Source organism: Bos javanicus, chromosome 2, assembly GCF_032452875.1.
Source record: "Bos javanicus breed banteng chromosome 2, ARS-OSU_banteng_1.0, whole genome shotgun sequence".
NCBI lineage: Eukaryota > Metazoa > Chordata > Mammalia > Artiodactyla > Bovidae > Bos > Bos javanicus.
Window position 1 is genome coordinate 48,228,001 of NC_083869.1, and position 20,420 is coordinate 48,248,420.

A 20,420-nucleotide genomic window follows, 5' to 3' on the forward strand; every position below is an offset into this window, starting at 1 on the left:
TTCTGTGGATCAGGAATTCAGGAACAGCTTAGATAGATGGTTGTGGCTCTTGGTTTCTTATGGGTTATAGTTAAGATGTTAGCTGTAGTTGCAGTCATCTGAAGGCTTGAAAGGAGGTGGAAAATCTTCATCCGAACTGGTTAACTCATGTTGTTGGCAAGTTACTACTGACTCCTCAGTTCCTTACCATGTGGACGTCTTTGTCAGGTTACCTGACTGTCTTCCTTACATGGCAGGTAGCTTCACCCAGAGCAGGTGATCCAGGGAAAGTCAAGCCTTCTATCCTCAGAAGTCACCCTCCATAAATATTAGGTTAGTGCAAAACTAATTGTGGTTTTACATTGTTGAAATTTGCCATTTAACTTCAGATACACAGATGACACCACCCTAATGGCAGAAAGTGAAGAGGAATTAAAGAGCCTCTGATGAAGGTGAAAGAGGAGAGTGAAAAAGCTGGCTTAAAACTCAGCATTCAAAAAATTAAGATCATGGCATCCAGTCCCATAACTTCATGACAAACAGATGGGGAAACAATGGAAACAGTGACAGAATTTATTTTCTTGGGCTCCAAAATCACTGCAGGTGGTGACTGCAGCCATGAAATTAAAAGATGCTTGCTTCTTGGAAGAAAAGCTATGACCAAAGTAGGCAGCATATTATAAAGCCGAGACATCACTTTGCCAACAAAGATCTGTATGGTCAAAGCTGTGGTTTCTCCAATAGTCATGTATGGATGTGAGAGTTGGACTGTGAAGAAAGCTGAGCACTGAAGAATTGATGCTTTTGAACTGTTGGAGAAGATACTTGAGAGTCCCTTGAACCGCAAGAAGATCAAACCAGTCAGTCAATCCTAAAGGAAGTCAACTCTGAATATTCATTAGAAGGACTGATTCAGAAGTCAACTCTGAATATTCATTAGAAGGACTGATGCTGAAGCTGAAGCTCTAGTACTTTGGCCATCTTTATGTAAAGAGCCACCTCATCGGAAAAGACCCTGATCCTGAGAAAGATTGAGGACAGGTGGAGAAGGGGGCGACAGGATGAGATGGTTGGATGGCATCATTGACTCAATGGACATGAGTTTGAGCAAACTCAGGGAGATAGTGAAGAACAGGGAAGCCTGGCGTGCTGCAGTCCTTGGGATTGCAAAGAGTCAGACATGACTAAGCAACTGAACAACAACAAATTGGGATACATTCTTAAATGTTGTTATGTTATACGTCATTTTAATGTGCATTTCTTGCTTTATGTTGCTTGCTAATGACTTACTGTGCTGTACTGTGGTTAGTCACTCAGTCATGTTCAACTCTTTGTGACCCCATGGACTGTAGCCAACCAGACTCCTGTGTCCATGGGGATTCTCCGGGCAAGAATACTGGAGTGGGTTGCCATGCCCTTCTCCGGGAATCTTCCCAACCCAGGGATCAATCCCATGTCTCCTGCCTTGCTGGTGGAGTCTTTACTAATTGAACCCCGGGGAAACCCAAGAATACTGAAGTTTGGTAGCCTGTCCTTTCTCCAGGGGATCTTCCCAACTGAGGACTCGAACCGGGATCTCCTGCATTGCAGGCAGATTCTTTACCAGCTGAGCTTCCAGAGAAGCCTAATGACTTATTACTTGCTGTTTAATGTATTTTAGACTATGGAAATGATGTTAGACAAAAAGCAAATTCGAGTTCAAAATGGGTCCTAAAGCAGTGGAGACAACTTGTAACATCAACAGTGCCTTTGGCCCAGAAACTGCTGACAAACATGCATTGCAGTGGTGGCTCAAGAAGTTTTGCAAAGGAGACAAGAGCCTTGAAGATGAGGAGCAATGGTTGGCCTTTGGAAGTTGACAGTGACCAATTGAGAGGATCATGGAAGGTGAATAAGCTTGATAAGTGGGTCCCTCGAGCTGACCGCAAATCAAAAAAATTAACGTTTTAAAGTGTCATCTTCTCTTACTCTGTGCCTTAACGGTGAACCATTTCTCCATCGGATTGTGATGTGCAATGAAAAGTGGATTTTATACAACAACTTGGAACAACCAGCTCAGTGGTTGGATTGAGAAGAAGCACCAAAGAACTTCTAAAGCCAAACTTGCACCCAAAAAAAAGGGTCATGATCGATGTTTGGTGTTGTGCTGCCAGTCTGATTCACAACAGCTTCCTGAATCCTGGAAAAGCCATGACATCTGAGAAATATACTCAGCAAGTCAATGAGATGCACCAAAAGCTGCAACACCCATAGCTGGCATTGGTCAACAGAAAGGGCACAATTTTTCTGCAAGACAGTGCCTGACTGTGTATCTCACAGCCAACACTTCAAAAGTTGAATGAATTGGGCTACAGAATTTTGACTCATTCTCCATATTCACCTGACCTCTAGCTTACTACCACTTTTTAAAAAGTCTCCACAACCAGCAGGCTGCAAAAAATGCTTACCAAGAGTTCATGGTATCCTGAAGAATGGATTTTTATGCTACAGAGTTAAACAAACATTTATTTTTGGCAAAAATGTGTTCGTTATAATGGTTCCTATTTTAATAAATAAAGATGTGTTTGAGCCTAGTTATAATGATTTAAAATTCAGGGTCAAAACTGTAGTTACTTTTGCACTTTTGCACAATCTAATACCACAATAACCTGTTGGTTATACTAGCCAACTTATAGTGAGATAGGAGTTTACTCAAAGCAATTAATACTGGAAGATGGGAACAGTTGGGGCATTTGGAGGCTGGTTAGAGTAAATAAAACCTTGCATTTGAGAGTAAGATCTCTTCCTGTAAGAGGGCCAGAAAGTTATCTAGGGTACCATCTCCCCTTCTCAGATCTTAGTACCTATTCCTTGTATCTTCTCATGCAGTTCTCATTTTACCTAGAGAACTGTAAGTGTTGCCTTCAATTGATATAAATGGAGCTTCTGAGTATTCAAAGTTGGATATTGGTATACTTCTTTACCACCAATCACTTTCCTTGTCGTTGTAATCTGTGTCCTGCTGCTCCTTTATTTATATTCGGCAGCATTGCTTGTGGGATTTTAGTTCCCCATCCAGGGATCAAACCTGACCCCCAGCAGTAACAGCACAGAGTCCTAACCACTGGACTGCCAGGGAGTTCCCTGTCCTGCTGCTACTTTAGATCTTACAGTTATTCTGGAGTTCTGCTGAGCAAACTTATTTTTTTTAAGTTTTCTTTTACTAATACTGGGTTGTAAATGCCCTCTATCCTAGTGGATTTTTAGTTCATGTGCTTTATACCCTATAGAAATTCTTTAACATTTTGGTCATCTCAGCTTTTTTGCTTTCCAGATGGCATAGATAATGTCCTTTGTATTATTGTTTCTTCTGTGGCATTTCCAAGGAAGTCAAGGTAAAGTGGTATACTCAGTCAGCTTGCTTAAAGGGGAAGCCTGTGATTCTGAGCCTACACTTTTCATTAAGCTTGACTCATTGTTATGCAGTCTGGTCTACCTTCTAGGGGAGAAAAGACTTTCCCCTGTGTACTGTCTTGTGTTTACTTAGAAAAGCTGTTTTTTAAGTTAACAGGTAGATTGTACCATAAATCCAGTGTTGGAGATTCCATGTCTGTTTACCTGCTGCCTTTCTAAGGAATAATCTGGGTATCAGGAGCTAGCTCTGTCTTATTGAAGAATTAGGAAATGGATTGGTCAGGATGTATTTAAGTGTTTTTCAACCAGACTACTGAGTTCTCCCTGTAGCCGGTTAATGTGACTGGTCCTTTAGTTTATGGTTGTTGGGCACTTTTTGTTTCAATGAGGATGAATTTTATTGTTTTCCTTACATCTGTAGTTAAGGAATAGTGTTTTCTCAGAAAGAGAATGGTGTATACAGGAGAAAAGTTGTATAAATAATAATATCAGTATAGGAGACAGTATATTTGAACCTAGGCTTCCTTGGGCTCAGTGGGAAAGAACACGCCTGCCGAAGGAGACACAGGTTTGATCCCTGGGTCGGGAAGATCCCCTGGAGAATAAAGTGGCACTCCAGTATTCTTGCCTGGGAAATCCCTTGGATTAAAGGATCCTGGTGGGCTACAGTCCACGGGGTTTCAAAAGAGTCAAGCTGCTAAGTTGCTGCTGCTAAGTCGCTTCAGTCACGTCTGACTCTGTGCGACCCCATAGACAGCAGCCTATCAGGCTCCGCCGTCCCTGGGATTCTCCAGGCAAGAACACTGGAGTGGGTTGCCATTTCCTTCTCCAATGAATGAAAGTGCAAAGTGAAAGTGAAGTTGCTCAGTCCTGTCTGACTCTTCGCGACCCCATGGACTGCAGCCTACCAGGCTCCCCCGTCCACCATGGGATTTTCCAGGCAAGAGTACTGGAGTGGGTTGCCATTGCCTTCTCCGAAAGAGTCAAGAGGACTTAGCAAATAAACAACAACAATATTTGAACCCATTTGCTCATAATTGGTCATTCATTCGTTGTCTTACAGACAGACCTTTAACCTTGGGGTTAGGAAGATTTGCAGTAAAAGACAGATGTATTGAACCCTAGTTCTTAAGCTAAATTTGCTTGCAACTGAATCTAGGAGTAAAGTTGTGTCTCACTTTTTCCTTTGAGAAAATGATGGCATTGTATTTAGTGATCTTTTTTTAAAAAGTGAGGCTATAACTTTTATGAAGATAGTTTGAATATTCTCTTGCCTTAAAGTCATTATGATGAATGGTTATTTTGCAATATAAAGAATAACAAGTTTTTTTTGCACATTCCCCTAGTTTAGAATATGAAAAAGATAATGCTTTCCTCTGTATTATATAATGTTGTATAAGAAAAAGTTCTGTCTTTTTAAAACAAAAAAACCAACCAAACAAATTTTTTTAACATTCCCTCCCATAAAAAATTTAAAAAACAACTCTTTTAAGATCTTATTACAGTAAAAATGTTTAAACTCAAATTTTTAGCCGTTACAACAAAGTTACTTAAACATGCTCTTGGGATGGGGTGCTCATTGTTGTTGTTCAGTTGCTAAGTCATGTCCAACTCTTTGTGACCCCATGGACTGGACTGCAATACACCAGGCTCCTCTGTCTTCCCGTGTGTCCCAGAGTTTGCTTAAATTCATGTGCATTGAGTCAGCGATGCTGTCTAACAATCTCATCCTTTGCTGCTCCCTTTTGCTTTTGCCTTCAGTCTTTCCCAGCATCACCATTTCCAGTGAGTCAGCTCTTCACATCAGGTGGCCAAATTATTGGAGCTTCAATTAGAAAGCATAATTTCTTTGGCCCTAGTACTCAAATTGTAGGAATTTAGTCTCCTTTTAATTCCTGCATAAGTGAAAGTCTCATTAGAATTATACTGTTCTTTAAGTTTTTAGAGAAAATTCTAAGAATTTGTGTTCACATGAGTAATTTCTAGAAATTCTCGAATGTTTTCTCTCTAAGGCAATGTTATTTTCAGTTTTTCCTTCTAAAATAATTAACATTATTAATTAACATTTGCTAATTAATTCACTGGGGTTGTAGCATATCATATTTACATAAATTCAACTGTGTGAGCATGTCAAAGGAAAAAATACATTAATAGTGGGGAGGATTCTATTCATTTTTCTCAAGTGAACATATGCCCTGGAGTGATTGATCTTTCAAAAAACTGCAGTGCTTCTTTATACAAGGTTCAGAGCTTTTCAGATAAAACTAGCCTATGTGTGTTCTCTCTTTACTTACTGGCTTTAGTACCCAGGTCTTTCTTAAATCTTGAGTCCCATGTTTGATACTTTACTCTTTCAAAAAAAAAAAAAAATTAGCTTTGATTCACAAGTTTAATTCCTCCTCCTATTTAGCACATTGCTAGTCAAATTCTATGTGCTCAGAGAATAAAAACTACTGTTGGTGGTTGTGATTGTTGTTTAGTTGCTAAATTGTGTCCGACTTTTGCGACCCCATGGTCTGTAACCCCACCAGGCTCCTCTGTCCATGGGATTTTCCAGACAGGAATACTGGCATGGGTTGCCATTTCCTTCTCCAGGGGATCTTCCTAACTTAGGGATAGCGCTCCAGTCTCAGGCACTGCAGGCAGAGTCACTGAAAGATACAGTTATAATGTAAATCAGTGCCAGTAAAGTGATATAGTACATTCCAAAAGCTGAAAGAGTTTCTAGATTGTTTGCAGACATATTTTTAGATAATGTGTTTTAAAGAAGTCCTCCCAATATTACTTCTTTTTTATTCAGTTTTACACTAGTGCAAAGTTTATACTTCTCGTCATTCACAAGGGATGCTCCATGGTTAATAATCACAAAACACTGTAGTAACTTATAAAAGCCTGTTTTTTCCCTGAAGACGTTATGTTATTAAACCTATGATTTTCCCAGTTGTTTACTTATTTTGTGACTGTTGATCTACTGTGTTCCCTGAAACAACTCAGTGGGCTTATTTGATGTCAGGATTGTAAAAGATACTTTACAAACAAATACATTTACTAAAATATGTATGTATAGTATCTGTGCACATATATCTATGCATAGATATACATGTATTTGTGTTAGGGCATGTCTCCCTATATATATGTGGTTCCAGGTACACTGCTATGCAGTATTGAAAACTCAAAAGTTGAGATATAGAATGGCTTTTCTGGAGAATTGCAAACATTTCCATATGGTTGTTTTTGAGTAATTAAACATTATAAAATATTTTTCTTCCTTTTAATATTAGTGAAGAAAGCAGCATGTCATCATATGATTAAATATTGTTAAAACTTGGATTCATCTTATTCTCTGGGAACAAATGAGGAGGGAAAAAAGATAAAATCGTCAGCAACTACCAGTTTGTTTACTATGGACAAGAATATCTAGAAATCACAAAAGACTGTTATTTTATGTGGAGTTATGCTTCAGCTCTGGGGAAATCTAGGAAACATCTTAGCAGAAACTGTTTCCCAACTTGACTTACTAAATCTGCATAATTTCATAGATAACATTTTCAGTCTGATCCTTTTAGGAATACTAAAAATGTGTTTGCTTATCTGTTAACATGGAATTTATACCTATTTTATTGCTTATTTCCTCCACCTTCAACATTTCTTTGAACTCTGTTTTAATCTTTACCTTGGTATAAATACTTCAAGTGGAAAGAGATGTGAAAATTAATTCTAGCTGATTGAAAAATAGCTTAAATTTATTCTTATTAATACCTAAGTTTCATCTCAAAGAACATTAACAAAACATGGAAACCACCCACAGATTTCTTCTAAAATGCCTTTGTTTTATATTATTTTACTGTTTATCTTATCAAAAACATTTCTCTAACTGAAGAGAGGCAAAGTTTTAATCTTTTGTTCATTCTTACTCTACTTTGGTAAATGTCAGCCAGAGTTGGACATTAGATAAACAGTTGCAGAATTTGTATTTTTTAACTTGTACCTAAATTAGAGGAAGTTGATAGTACTATTATTTTTAGTGTTTTCTTCAGCCCTTATCGGAAGTAGAATAGTATTACTTTTTTTTTTAATGCACCAAGAGTTCTTGTCATAAATATGCTTCTCGGCTGAAACTTTAGAGTTTTGCTCCCCGCCAAAAGGTTATTCAAGAAAATAATGATCATTTGTATGCTTTTAATTTTCAGTCATCTTCCAGTTGTACAGAATGTTTTGTGGAAATTTTATTAATAAATTTTATTTTTTCTAATGTAAATTAGTTGTTTTTGCAAACTCATTGGAAAGTGGTGTTTTTAACAAATGGTTATAAAACTGACTCATACTCTTTGTACAACTGTAAGGAAGTCCTCTTTATAAGTGCTTTTAAGTGCACATGTATGAGAATTTTTATACATAATACAAATTTTTATATGTAATACACATTTTATACACAATATTATTTTCTACTTAATTTTTATATACACTACAGTTTTTAAACATAATACAGCATTTTTGACCACAAAATCAGAGATGAAAACATTGTTTTCAATGTTTTGAAAACAAGTGCTCTCTCCATAGTACAAGTTTCTTTCAAAAAGCAATTTCTTTTCTCTATAAAGTATTTTTGTTTGGGGTTGTTTGTTTTGTTTTTGCTAGGCAGCATGCTTTTAACAGGCAGCCAGTTTTCCTTCCAGGAAAGATCTGCAATTTATTGGAAAACACCTGAATCATTTTTCTTTCATTTAAAACATCATAACAGCGCCTTAGTTCACCAACTCAACTGAATTTATTAATTCCATCCAACTGGGCCCAAATACCTACATTGTGTTAAAATAAGCTGAAAGTGAATAAACACGTGATGGTACTCTTATAACTGCTGTTACTTATCTCCCTCTCTTTCTTTAGGACTCCTGGGTTACTAGTAGTGATATGACATGCTGTGCTCACTTTAGGGATAAAGTGAAGGTATTAATATCATTTTAATATTAAATACATTCTAAATTTTATTTTTTATAAATATCTATATGTAAAAGTTATAAGATTTTCCTTCCTTTTTGAGATTTAATCAATCTCTAAATTTGGAAGATCCCCTGGAGAAGGGAATGGCTGCCCACCCCTGTATTCTTGCCTGGAGAATTCCATGGACTAGGAGCCTGGCAAGCTACAGTCCTGGAGTTGCAAAGAGTTGGACATAGCTGAGCAACTAACACTTGAACTCATTCCGTTGTATGTATATACCATATTTTGATTATCCATTTATCTATCATTGGACACGTGGGCAGCTTCCATGTTTCATCAGTTGTGAATAATGCTACTGTAAACAAGGATGTGTTCTTTTCCTATATATATACCCAGTTCTTTATATATACCCAGTAATACTACACCATATGGTAACTGGAGGAACTGCCATACTATTTTCCACTGCCTGCAGTACCATTTTACATTTTCAACTAGCAGTAGTAAGGGCTCCTATATCTCCACGTTGTCTTAAACACTTGTTTTCTGTTTTATTGTTTTTGTTTTTAATAGAGCAGTCAACCTAATGGGTATGGTATCTCATTATAGTCTAGATTTGAATTCTCCTAATATTAGAGGTACTGAGCATCTTCAGTGAGCTTATTTGTATATCTTTCCTGGAGAAATGTTCATTCAGATCCTTTGCCCATTTTTGAATTAGGTTATTTTTTTGTTGCTGAGTTTTAAGAGTCTTATATATAGTCTTATATGTATTTGCAAAATAATTTGCAAATATTTTCTCCCATTCTGTGGGTTACCTTTACACTGTTAATAATTTCTTTTAATAAACAAACTTTAAATTTTTCATGAAGCCAAATATATCTTTTTTTCCTTTTGCCTGTGCTGTTAGCATCATATCCAGGCAGATATTGTAAAATTAAATGCCATAAAGTTTTTGTTGTTGTTTAATCGCTCAGTCATGTCCAACTCTTTGCATCCCAATGAACTTTAGCATACTAGGCTTCCCTGTCCTTCACCATCTCCCAGAGCTTGCTTAAACTCATGTCCATTGAGATAGTAATACCATCCAACCATCTCGTCCTCTGTAATCCCCTTTTCTTCCTGCCTTCAATCTTTCCCAGAATCAGGGTCTTTTCTAATGAGTTGACTCTTCGCATCAGGTGGCCAAAGTACTGGAGCTTTAGCTTCAGCATCAGTCCTTGTAATGAACATGCAGGGTTGATTTCCTTTAGGATGGACTGGTTGGATCTCCTTGCAGTCCAAGGGACTCTCAAGAGTCTTCTACAACACCACAGCATCAATTCTTTGGCACCCAGCCTTCTTCATGGTCCAACTCTCACAGCTATATATGTCTACTGGAAAAACCATAGATTTGACTATATGGACCTTTGTTGGCAAATTAATGTCTTTGCTTTTTAATAAGCTGTTTAGGTTTGTCATTGCTTTTCTTCCAAGGAGCAGATGTCTTTTAATTTCTTGGTTGCAGTGTTCTTAGAGCCCAGGAAAATAAAATCTCTCTCTTTTCCCCCTTCTTTTTGCTGTGAAGAGATGGGATCAGATGCCATGATCTTAGTTTTTTGAAGGTTGAGTTCTAGCCAGCTTTTTCACACACCTCTTCAACCCTCATGAAGAGGCTCTTTAGTTCCTCTTCCCTTTCTGCCATTTAGAATAATGGGGGCTTCCCTTGTAGCTCAGTCAGTAAAGAATCTGCCTGCAATGCAGGAGACCTGGGTTCAATTCCTGGGTCTGGAAGATCCCCTGGAGAAGGAAATGGCAATCCACTCCAGTATTCTTGCCTGGAAAATCCCATGGACAGAGGAGCCTGGCAGGCTATATAGTCCATGCGGTCACAAGAGTCGGACACAATTTAGTGGCTAAACCACCACCATCATCTGCCTGTCTGAGGTGGTTGATATTTCTCCAGGCAGTTTTAAATCCAGCTTGTGATTCATCCAGCCTGGCATTTCCTATTATGTACTCTGTATGTAAGTTAAATAAACAGGGTGACAATGTACAGCCTGTCAAACTCCTGTCCCAGTTTTCAACCAGGTGTTTCACCTAAGGTTTTAACTGCCATTTCTTGACTCACATACAGGATTCTCAGGAGACAGGTAAGGCAGTCTGGTATTCCCATATCTAAGAATTTTCCAGTTTGTTGTGATCCACACAGTCAAAGGCTTTAGTGTATTAAATGAAGCAGAAGTAGATGTTTGTCTGAAATTCCCTTGCTTTTTCCATGATCCAATGAATGTTTGCATATTGATCTCTGGTTCCTCTGCCTTTTGTACACCCAGCTTGTACATCTGGAAGTTCTTGGTTCTCCTATTGTTGAAGCTTTAACTTGAAGCATCTTGAGCATTACCTTGCTAGTATGCAAAATGAGCGCAATTGTACAGTAGTTTATACATTCTTTGGTACTATGCTTCTTTCGAATTAAAATGAACTGTGGCCACTCCTGTTTTCCAGTCCTGTGAGTTTTCCGAATTTACTGATACATTGAATGCAGCACCTTTAACAGCATTGTCTTTTAGGATTTTAAGTAGCTCATCTGGAATGCCATATCCTCCACTAGCTTTGTTCGTAATAATGCTTCCTAAGGCTCACTTGACTTTACACTCCAGAGTGTCTGACTGTGAGTGAGTGACTACACCATGCCTCTTGAGAAACCTATATGCAGGTCAGGAAGCAACAGTTAGAACTGGGCACGGAACAACAGACTGGTTCCAAATAGGAAAAGGAGTACGCCAAGGCTGTATGTTGTTACCCTGCTTGTTTAACGTATATGCAGAGTACATCATGAGAAACGCTGGGCTGGAGGAAGTACAAGCTGCAATCAGATTGCTGGGAGAAATATCAATAACCTCAGATGACACCACCCTTAGGCAGAAAGTGAAGAGGAACTAAAAAGCCTCTTGATGAAAGTGAAAGACAAAAGTGAAAAAGTTGGCTTAAAGCTCAGCATTCAGAAAACGAAGATCATGGCATCTGGTCCCATCACTTCATGGCAAATAGTTGAGGAAACAGTAGAAACAGTGTCAGACTTTATTTTTGGGGGTTCCAAAATCACTGCAGATGGTGATTGCAGCCAGCCATGAAATTAAAAGATGCTTACTCCTTGAAAGGAAAGTTATGACCAACTTAAATAGCATATCAAAAACCAGAGACATTACTTTGCCAGCAAAGGTCCATCTAGTCAAGGCTATGGTTTTTCCAGTAGTCATATATGGGTGTGAGAGTTGGACTGTGATGAAAGCTGAGCGCTGAAGAATTGATGCTTTTGAACTGTGGTGTTGGAGAAGACTCTTGAGAGTCCCTTGGACTGCAAGGAGATCCAACCAGTCCATTCTAAAGGAGATCAGTCCTGGGTGTTCATTGGAAGGACTGATGCTAAAGCTGAAACTCCAATACTTTGGCCACCTCATGTGAAGAGTTGACACATTGGAAAAGACCCTGATGCTGGGAGGGATTGGGGGCAGGAGGAGAAGGGGACAACAGAGGATGAGATGGCTGGATGGCATCACCAACTCGATTGACATGAGTTTGAGTGAATTCCCGGAGTTGGTGATGGACAGAGAGGCCTGGCATGCTGCAGTTCATGGGGTCGCAGAGAATCGGACACAACTGAGCGACTGAACTAAACTTAAGACCTCTTTTGTATAGTTCTTCTGTGTATTCTTGACAGCTCTTCTTAATCTCTTCCTCTTCTGTTAGGTCTTTGCTGTTTCTGTCCTTTATTGTGCCCTTACTTGCATGAAATGTTCCCTTGATACCTCCAGTTTTCTTGAGGGTGTTTTCCTCTATTTCTTTGCATTGTTCACTTAAGAAGGCTTTCTTAGCAAACTGCAGTACGTGGGCATTCCCTTCTCCAGGGCGTTTTTTGACCCAGGGATCAAACCCAGGTCTCCTGCGTTGCAAGCAGATTCTTTACCTTCTGAGCCGCTAGAGAATTCCACTTTCATGTAAAAACCCATCAGTTTCATCCCCAAAATTGTCATTCCCAAACTCCCTAACATTATTTAAAGGAAATATTCTAAGTGACTAGTTTCCCACTTAAGCCCACTGACTTTTTCTCTTTAATATAATGCCTGGAAGAATCAAAAGTTGTCTATACCCTGACTCACTCCAAACTTACCTCTTGGTTGAGATATTATTTCCTCTGGAATACTTTCTCTAACACCCCTATGCACTCTTATTCTGGGCAAAATCTGAGGGTTCTGTGTCCCTGAAGTGCTATCTTCCCCTTTCAGGGAACCTGATTAGCACACAGTGATATAAATAACTTTGTTTACTTACGTTTACTCCACTAGACCATGGGCTCCTTGAAAGAAAGACTCAGAAATCATATTATGTTTGTATCCAGATTAAGTACTGCAATATTGGCATATAATTGGTTTTTAAGAAAATATGTGATGAATGAATGAATGTTAGTCAGTGGAGAATGTCCACAGGAAAACTAGCTGTTAAAAAAAGTAGACCAGTTAGGTTAAATCAAGTACTTAGCTAAATTTTAAAATATTGAGGAATCACATATGTGCATGCATGCGTGCTCATTGGCTCAATCATTTCTGACTCTCTGTGACCCTGTGGACTGTGTCCCACCAGGGATCTCTCTGTCCATGGGATTTTCCCAGCAAGAATTCTGGAGCTGGTTGCCATTTCCATCTCTAGAGAATCTTCCCAACTCAGGGATCCAACCCATGTCTTCTTTGTCTCCTGCAATGTGTCTGGATTTTTTACCACTGAGCAACCAGAAAAGCCCAATTACATGCCATGACCCTCAAAAAAGCCTGCCAAGTGTAAAAGAATAGTAAATTACAGAAATATTACACATATAATTATATATTCATATATGTATAGGAATATATACTGGATATAAATATATAAAATATAGTTTATATGTAAGTATAAATATACATATATAAATACAAATGATTTATACTTCAAGTAAAACACATGTAGTAAAATATTACCATGGTAGTATCCAGCAGTGGAAATTCAAACTGCTTAAAATATAGATAATTTATTACGAAATTTATTTCTTTTAACACAGAGATCCCAAGATTAACAAAAGATAAAAGTTTTTTTTAATTTAAAAATAATTTTAATCAGATGGCATATACAGCTCTAAGTCTAGTGATGTAAGAGAAGGTAAAGTCAATTATCTTTACAAAAAGATTATTAACTACTACTTTTTATAACTTTGGATTGATAGTTTATTGTTAACACATTAAAAAAAGATTAGTAATACATTCTCCATTCCAGAATTAGGCCAGCATATTTGATATTTATACTGCCTTCAATTAAGACTTGTAGGATTAAAAGGAGTATCTGAAATGAATTTTACATTTACTTGTCAAAATCTGCACTTTTTCTTGTTTTATTAATATTTACCAGTACTCCAGACATCTTCCATTTCTCTTTAATTTTGCTGTGATTTGGAATACTGTCCCTACTCATTTCAAAGTTGCAGCTACTGAATTCCAGTTTCAGTTCAGTTGCTCAGTAGTGTCAACTCTTTGCAACCCCATGGACCACAGCACGCCAGGCCTCCATGTCCCTCACCAGCTCCTGGAGCTTACCCAAACTCATGTCCATCGAGTCGGTGATGCCATCCAACCATCTCATCTTCTGTTGTCCCCTTCTCCTCTTGCCCTCAATCTTTTCCAGCATCAGGGTCTTTCCAAATGAGTCAGCTCTTTGCATCAGGTGGCCAAAGTATTGGAGTCTCAGCCTCAGCATCAGTCCTTCCAAAGAACAGTAAGGACTCATCTGCTTTAGGATGGACTGGTTGTATCTCCTTGCCATCAAAGGGACTCTCAAGAGTCTTCTCCAACACCACAGTTCAAAAGTATCAATTCTTTGGCGCTCAGCTTTCTTCACAGTCCAACTCTCACATCCATATATGACCACTGGAAAAACCATAGCCTTGACTAGATGGACCTTTGTTGGCTAAGTAATGTCTCTGCTTTTTAATATGCTGTCTAGGTTGGTCATAACTTTCCTTCTAAGGAGTATGAGTCTTTTAATTTCATGGCTACAGTCACCATCTGCAGTGATTTTGGAGCCCCCCAAAATAAAGTCAGCCACTGTTTCCACTGTTCCCCATCTATTTGCCATGAAGTGATGGGACCAGATGCCATGATCTTAGTTTTCTGAATGTTGAGCTTTAAGCCAACTTTTTCACTCTTGTCTTTCACTTTCATCAAGAGGCTCTTAAGTTCTTCACTTTCTTCTGTAAGAGTGGTGCCATCTGTATATCCGGGGTTATTGATATTTCTCCCAGCAATCTTGATTCCATCTTGTGCTTCATCCAGCCCAGCATTTCACATGACGTGCTGTGCATATAAGTTAAATAAGCAGGGTGACAATATATAGCCTTGACGTACTCCTTTTCCTACTTGGAACCAGTCTGTTGCTCTGTGTCCAGTTCTTAGTGTTGCTTCCTGACCTGTGTACAGATTTCTCAATAGGCAGGTCAAGTGGTCTGGTATTCCCATCTCTTTCAGAATTTTCCACAGTTTATTGTGATACACACAGTCAAACGTTTTGGCATGTCTAAAAAATTAAGCAACACAGATTGTAAGTCTAATTGAATATAGAAATAGCGAACATTTGAAATAAGGGAGTTAATGGTTTTTATCTGAAATGAAACCAGAAAAGCAAAGGCAGAAGTGAAGATGAAGATGCCAGAACTTTTTCTAAATCATTCGTGATGTGATAAAAGAAATATCTGAGGCCACTATTGAAATCATAACTTTAAGCAAGATGTCCAGGAAAGGGCACTTATGTATCATATTTAAGATAAATGAAAATTCAGACAAAGTCAAGGAGAATGAGAACTTGAAAACTCAAATTGATGGTAATGTCAGCTGTCCTTATCAGCTCTGTGTTCACCACAGCCTAGAGTTGAATTCTTGGTTCTGTAGTGTGACCTTTGCAAATTAACCTTCTAAGTCCCAGTTTTCTTCTCTGTAAAATTTGAAATAAAAATATTACTTGATTCATAGGATTATTGTGGGGATTACAGTAAAGTGCTTTATTTGATATGCCATGCTGTCAAAGGCCACCTTGATTCAGAGTACCTTTTATAAATTATCATAATACATTGGAGAGGAGAACCAAGACAACAGTTAAGAGTTGGGTGGGAGGGTGGGGTGAGGGGAAGAATAAAGCTCGAAAGGATTCTTGTTCAGAACAATTGCTTTGGGAGTACTTTGACAGTGCAGTGAAGTATCGAATACAGCTTCAAGTAAGATGCCGCAGAACTATGATGCCAACCTTGTATAGACTATTTCTCAACATAAAAAATACAAATTTAAATACTAGTAATGAAATGGAATTATGGATAGATCAGTCTATACAGAGTTACATGGACCTTGAAAACTCCAAGTCACTAGTGCCCAAAGCCTGGAAGTGATTAAGATTGCTGCAGCTCAGCCCCAGATTTCTCATTTCATAATAGGTCTGGGAACAAATTTGAGAATTTCATTTCTGATAAAGTCCCAGGTGATGTTCCTGTTACCAGTTGTGGAACCACATTTTGTGAGCTACTAAGAAAATTGACTTGATTATTGTTCTGTCTACATCAAAGCTGATAAAACACATAAGAGGCCACAGAAGATGGAGAAATCCGGTATAGACAGCATCTCTCACCATGCTAAGTGTAAGGTAAAAAATATTTGAGGATCATGAGGGGAAAACAGGAGAATGGAATAAAACAGGCCTCAGGAGGCCAGTGGACTTTCATCATAGTAAGTAAACAAGCTCTGAAGCCCTAGGGGGCTTCTTAGTAGATAGAAAAAGAGATCACAAATCATAAAGCATAAGGGAAAAAAAAAGAGACAAGTTGTTTCTCTTTCTTCCTGTTACTAAAAAATAACGAAAAGTTTTTGTCTGACCAGCTGACACTTTAGAGACCTTTCTGAGGGTATTCCAAAATAGTACACTGTTCTGTGATCTATTTGGGAGATCCTTGTGGTTTCCTAAATAGTCATATAAACTTTTAAAATTAAAGAATGAAAAAAACAAAAAAATTCCATGAATGTTTTATGCTTATATGTTATCCACTGATTAAAAGAAGAAAAACCTAAACTTTTATTTCTTGCAAAGAATTTTTTAACTGTTTTTTGATATGTATATTTCAGTAGCATTCATCAGTATTTCCTGAGATACACTTACATTCCTAGGTTAAAAAAAGTGAAAATTAGTACCTAAAAAACAAAATACTTAGGAAAGTTATAAACTGAGTACCAGTCTAAGACTGGTTAGTATCAAACAACATGAAAGATTCCTAACTCAAAAAGGCCAAAAAAGATGTGCTTGATTCAGGAGATGAGGAAAGACATTTGCTCTGATGCAGCCAGCTAAATAATGGAGCTAATGGAAGATTGTACTCATTGTCCTAATTACACGATGAATGGGGAACTGGTTAAGCACTAATACTATACTACTGTTGGACAGGTGTGTCAGCTACCATGATGCAAAGTATGTAGTAGCCAGGAAGACATGAACAAAGTAGATGGATGTCCACTGGGAAAAAAAAAAAAAAAATTCCCTGGGCAACCTACTTGAATCTTTAGGGGTAGAAACTCCTCTCTCAGCTTTTTGAAGCAGTAAGTGTTATACAAAGCTGGGTAAAAACAAAATGGATTAATGTCAAGGAGCATGTCTGTAGAGTTATTGGTAAAGGTCAGTGGGATCTTTTTTTATAAAACCTAAGCAACCTGATTCTCCAAGCCAGGCTTAAGCAATACATGAACCGTGAACTTCCTGATGTTCACGCTGGTTTTAGAAAAGGCAGAAGAACCAGAGATCAAATTGCCAGCATCCACTGGATCATCAAAAAGCAAGAGAGTTCCACAAAAATATCTATTTCTGCTTTATTGACTATACCAAAGCCTTTGACTGTGTGGATCACAATAAACTGTGGAAAATTCTGAAAGAGATAGGAATACCAGACCACGTGACCTGCCTCTTGAGAAACCTATATGCAGTTCAGGAAGAAACAGTTAGAACTGGACATGGAACAACAGACTGGTTGCTAATAGGAAAAGGAGTATGTCAAGGCTGCATATTGTCACCCTGCAAACGCTGGGCTGGAAAACACACAAGCTGGAGTTAAGATTGCTGGGAGAAATATCAATAACCTCAGATATGCAGATGACACCACCCTTATGGCAGAAAGTGAAAAGGAACTAAAAAGCCTCTTGATGAAAGTGAAAGAAGAGAGTGAAAAAGTTGACTTAAAGCTCAACATTCAGAAAACTAAGATCATGGCATCTGGTCCCATCACTTCATGGGAAATAGATGGGGAAACAGTGGAAACAGTGTCAGACTTTATTTTTGGGGGCTCCAAAATCACTGCAGATGATGATTGCAGCCATGAAATTAAAAGATGCTTACTCCTTGGAAGGAAAGTTATGATTAACCTAGACAGCATATTAAAAACCAGAGACATTGCTTTGCCAACAAAGGTCCATCTAGTCAAGGCTATGGTTTTTCCAGCAGTCATGTATGGATGTGAGAGTTGGACTATGAAGAAAAAAATTGATGCCTTTGAACTGTGGTGTTGGAGAAGACTCTTGAGAGTCCCTTGGACTGCAAGGAGATCCTGCCAGTCCATTCTAAAGGAGATCAGCCCTGGGTGTTCATTGGAAGGACTGATGCTAAAGCTGAGACTCCAATACTTTGGCCACCTCATGCAAAGAGTTGACTCATTGGAAAAGACTCTGATACTGGGAGGGATTGGGGGCAGGAGGAGGAGGGGACAACAGAGGATGAGATGGCTAGATGGCATCACCGACTTGGTGGACATGAGTTTGGGTAAACTCCGGGATTTGGTGATGGACAGAGAGGCCTGGTGTGCTGCAATTCATGGGTTCGCAAAGAGTCAGACACAACTGAGCGAGGAAACTGAACTGAAGTGAACATACTGTTCAGCATAATTATTGCACCAATTTACATTCCCACCCACAATGTAGGAGTGTTCTCTTTTCTCCATACCCTCTCCAGCATTTACTTGTAGAGTTTTTTGATGATGGACATTCTGACTGGTATAAGGTGGTACCTCATTGTAATTTTGATTTGTATTTGTCTAATAATTAGTGATGTTGAGCAACTTATATGCCTATTGGCCATCTGTATGTCTTCTTTGGAGAAATGTCTATTTAGGTCTTCTGCCCACTTTTTGATTGGGTTTTGGTGGTGGTGGTGGTTTTTTTTTTTTTTTTTTTTTGTCATTGTGTTTGGAAACTAAGCCATTGTCATTTGCAATATTTTTCCCACTCCATAAGTTGTCTTTTTGTTTTGTTGCTGCAAAAGCTTATAAATTTGATTAGGTCCCATTTGCTTATTTTGGCTTTGTTTCTTTTGCCTTGGGAGAATGAGCTAAGAAAACACTGCTACGATTTATGTGATAGAATGTTTTGCCTATGTTTTCTTCTAGGAGTTTTATGGTGTTAGGTCTTAATATAAAAATCTTAAGCAATTTTGAGTTTATTTTTGTGTATGGTGAGGATGTGTTCTAACTTCATTGATTTACATGCAGCTGTCCAGCTTTCTCAGCACCACTGACTGGAGAGACTGTCATTTCTCCAGTATATATTCTTGCCACCTTTGTCAAAGAGATGTGTGAGTTTGTTTCTGGACGCTCTGTTCTGTTCCATTGATCCATGTCTGTTTTGGTGACGATACCACACTGTTTTGATTACTGTCACTTTGTAGTATTGTCTGAAGTCTGATAGGGTTGTGCTTCCAGCTCTGTTCTTTTAACTCTCAAGATGGCTTTGGCAATTCTGGATCTTTTATGGTTCCCTATAAATTTTACATTATTTGCTTTAGTTTTGTGAAAAATGTAATATGTAATTTGATAGAGATCTCATAATCTGTACATTGTTTTGGGAAGTCACTTTAACAATATTGATCCTTCCAATCCAAAAGCATGGAGTATCTTTTCATTTCTTTGGATCATCTTGAAGATTTTGGACACAGCATTAAAAGACATAACTCTGTGACATCAACAACTGAAAAGGGTGGGGGTGCAACAGTAAAGGAGCAAAGATGTTGGTATGTTATTTAAGTAACAGACTAGATTTTTACACCTTTAGCACATTAAAAGCAATCTCTGTGATACCTGCAGAGAAAATACTTGTGAATATACAAGAAATGAAATAAGAAAGGAATTTAAATGTTTCCCTATCCCTTAAGGCTTCCCGCGTAGCTCAGTCCATAAAGCATCTTCCTGCACTGCAGGAGACCTGGGTTCAATTCTTGGGTCAGGAAGTTCCCCTGGAGAAGGAAATGGCAACCCCCTTCAGTATTCTTGCCTGGAGAATCCCATGGACAGAGGAACATGGTCGACTATATAGTTTATGGGATCGCAAGAGTCAGACACAACTTAGCACTCTCTCTCTCTAACCCCCAAAATCAACCAAGCACAAAAGTAGATAGTAATATAGAGAATGAGAGACAAAAAAACTGTAAGACATATGGAAAACAAATAGCAAGATGAAAGAATTCCTTACCAGTAATTAGTTTAAATATAAATAATGGGGAAATAGTGGAAACAGTGGAAAGTTTTATTTTATTGCGCTCTATAATCACTGTGGACAGTGACTGTAGCAATGAAATTAAAAGGAAAGCCTTGACAAACCTAGACAAAGATCATATAGTCAAAGCTATGGTTTTTCCAGTAGTCATGTACACATGTGATATTTGGACCTGAAAAAAGGCTGAGTGCTGAAGAATTGATGCTTTCAAATTGTGAAGACTCTTGAGAGTCCCTTGGACTGCCAGAGATCAAACCAGTCAATCCTAAAGAAAATCAAACCTGAATATTCAGTGGAAGGACTAATGCTGAAGCTCCAATACTTTGGCCATGCAATGCATAGACCTAACTGATTGGAAAAGACCTTGATTCTGGGAAAGACTGAGGGCAGGAGGAGAAGAGGGCAACAGAGGATGATGGTTGGATGGCATCACCAACTCAGTTGACGTACGTTTGAGCAAGCTCCAAGAAATAGTGAAGGAGTGGGAAGCCTGCAGTTCAAGGAGTCGCAAAGAGTTGGACAGGACTGAGTGACTAATACTTT

The 20,420-nt window shown here is 38.4% G+C and overlaps 1 protein-coding gene across 2 annotated transcripts in view; it reads left to right on the forward strand.

Moving 5' to 3' along the window:
• ORC4 (origin recognition complex subunit 4) overlaps positions 1-20,420 on the forward strand; it is a 94,664-nt gene that overhangs the window by 18,068 nt on the left and 56,176 nt on the right. The window contains exon 2 of one of the 2 annotated variants that reach the window (XM_061438485.1): positions 8,260-8,319. The exons of the other annotated variant lie outside the window; for it this stretch is intronic. The gene's annotated coding sequence lies outside the window, so the exon portion shown is untranslated. The remainder of the gene's footprint in view (positions 1-8,259; positions 8,320-20,420) is intronic. 2 annotated transcript variants of the gene reach the window in all.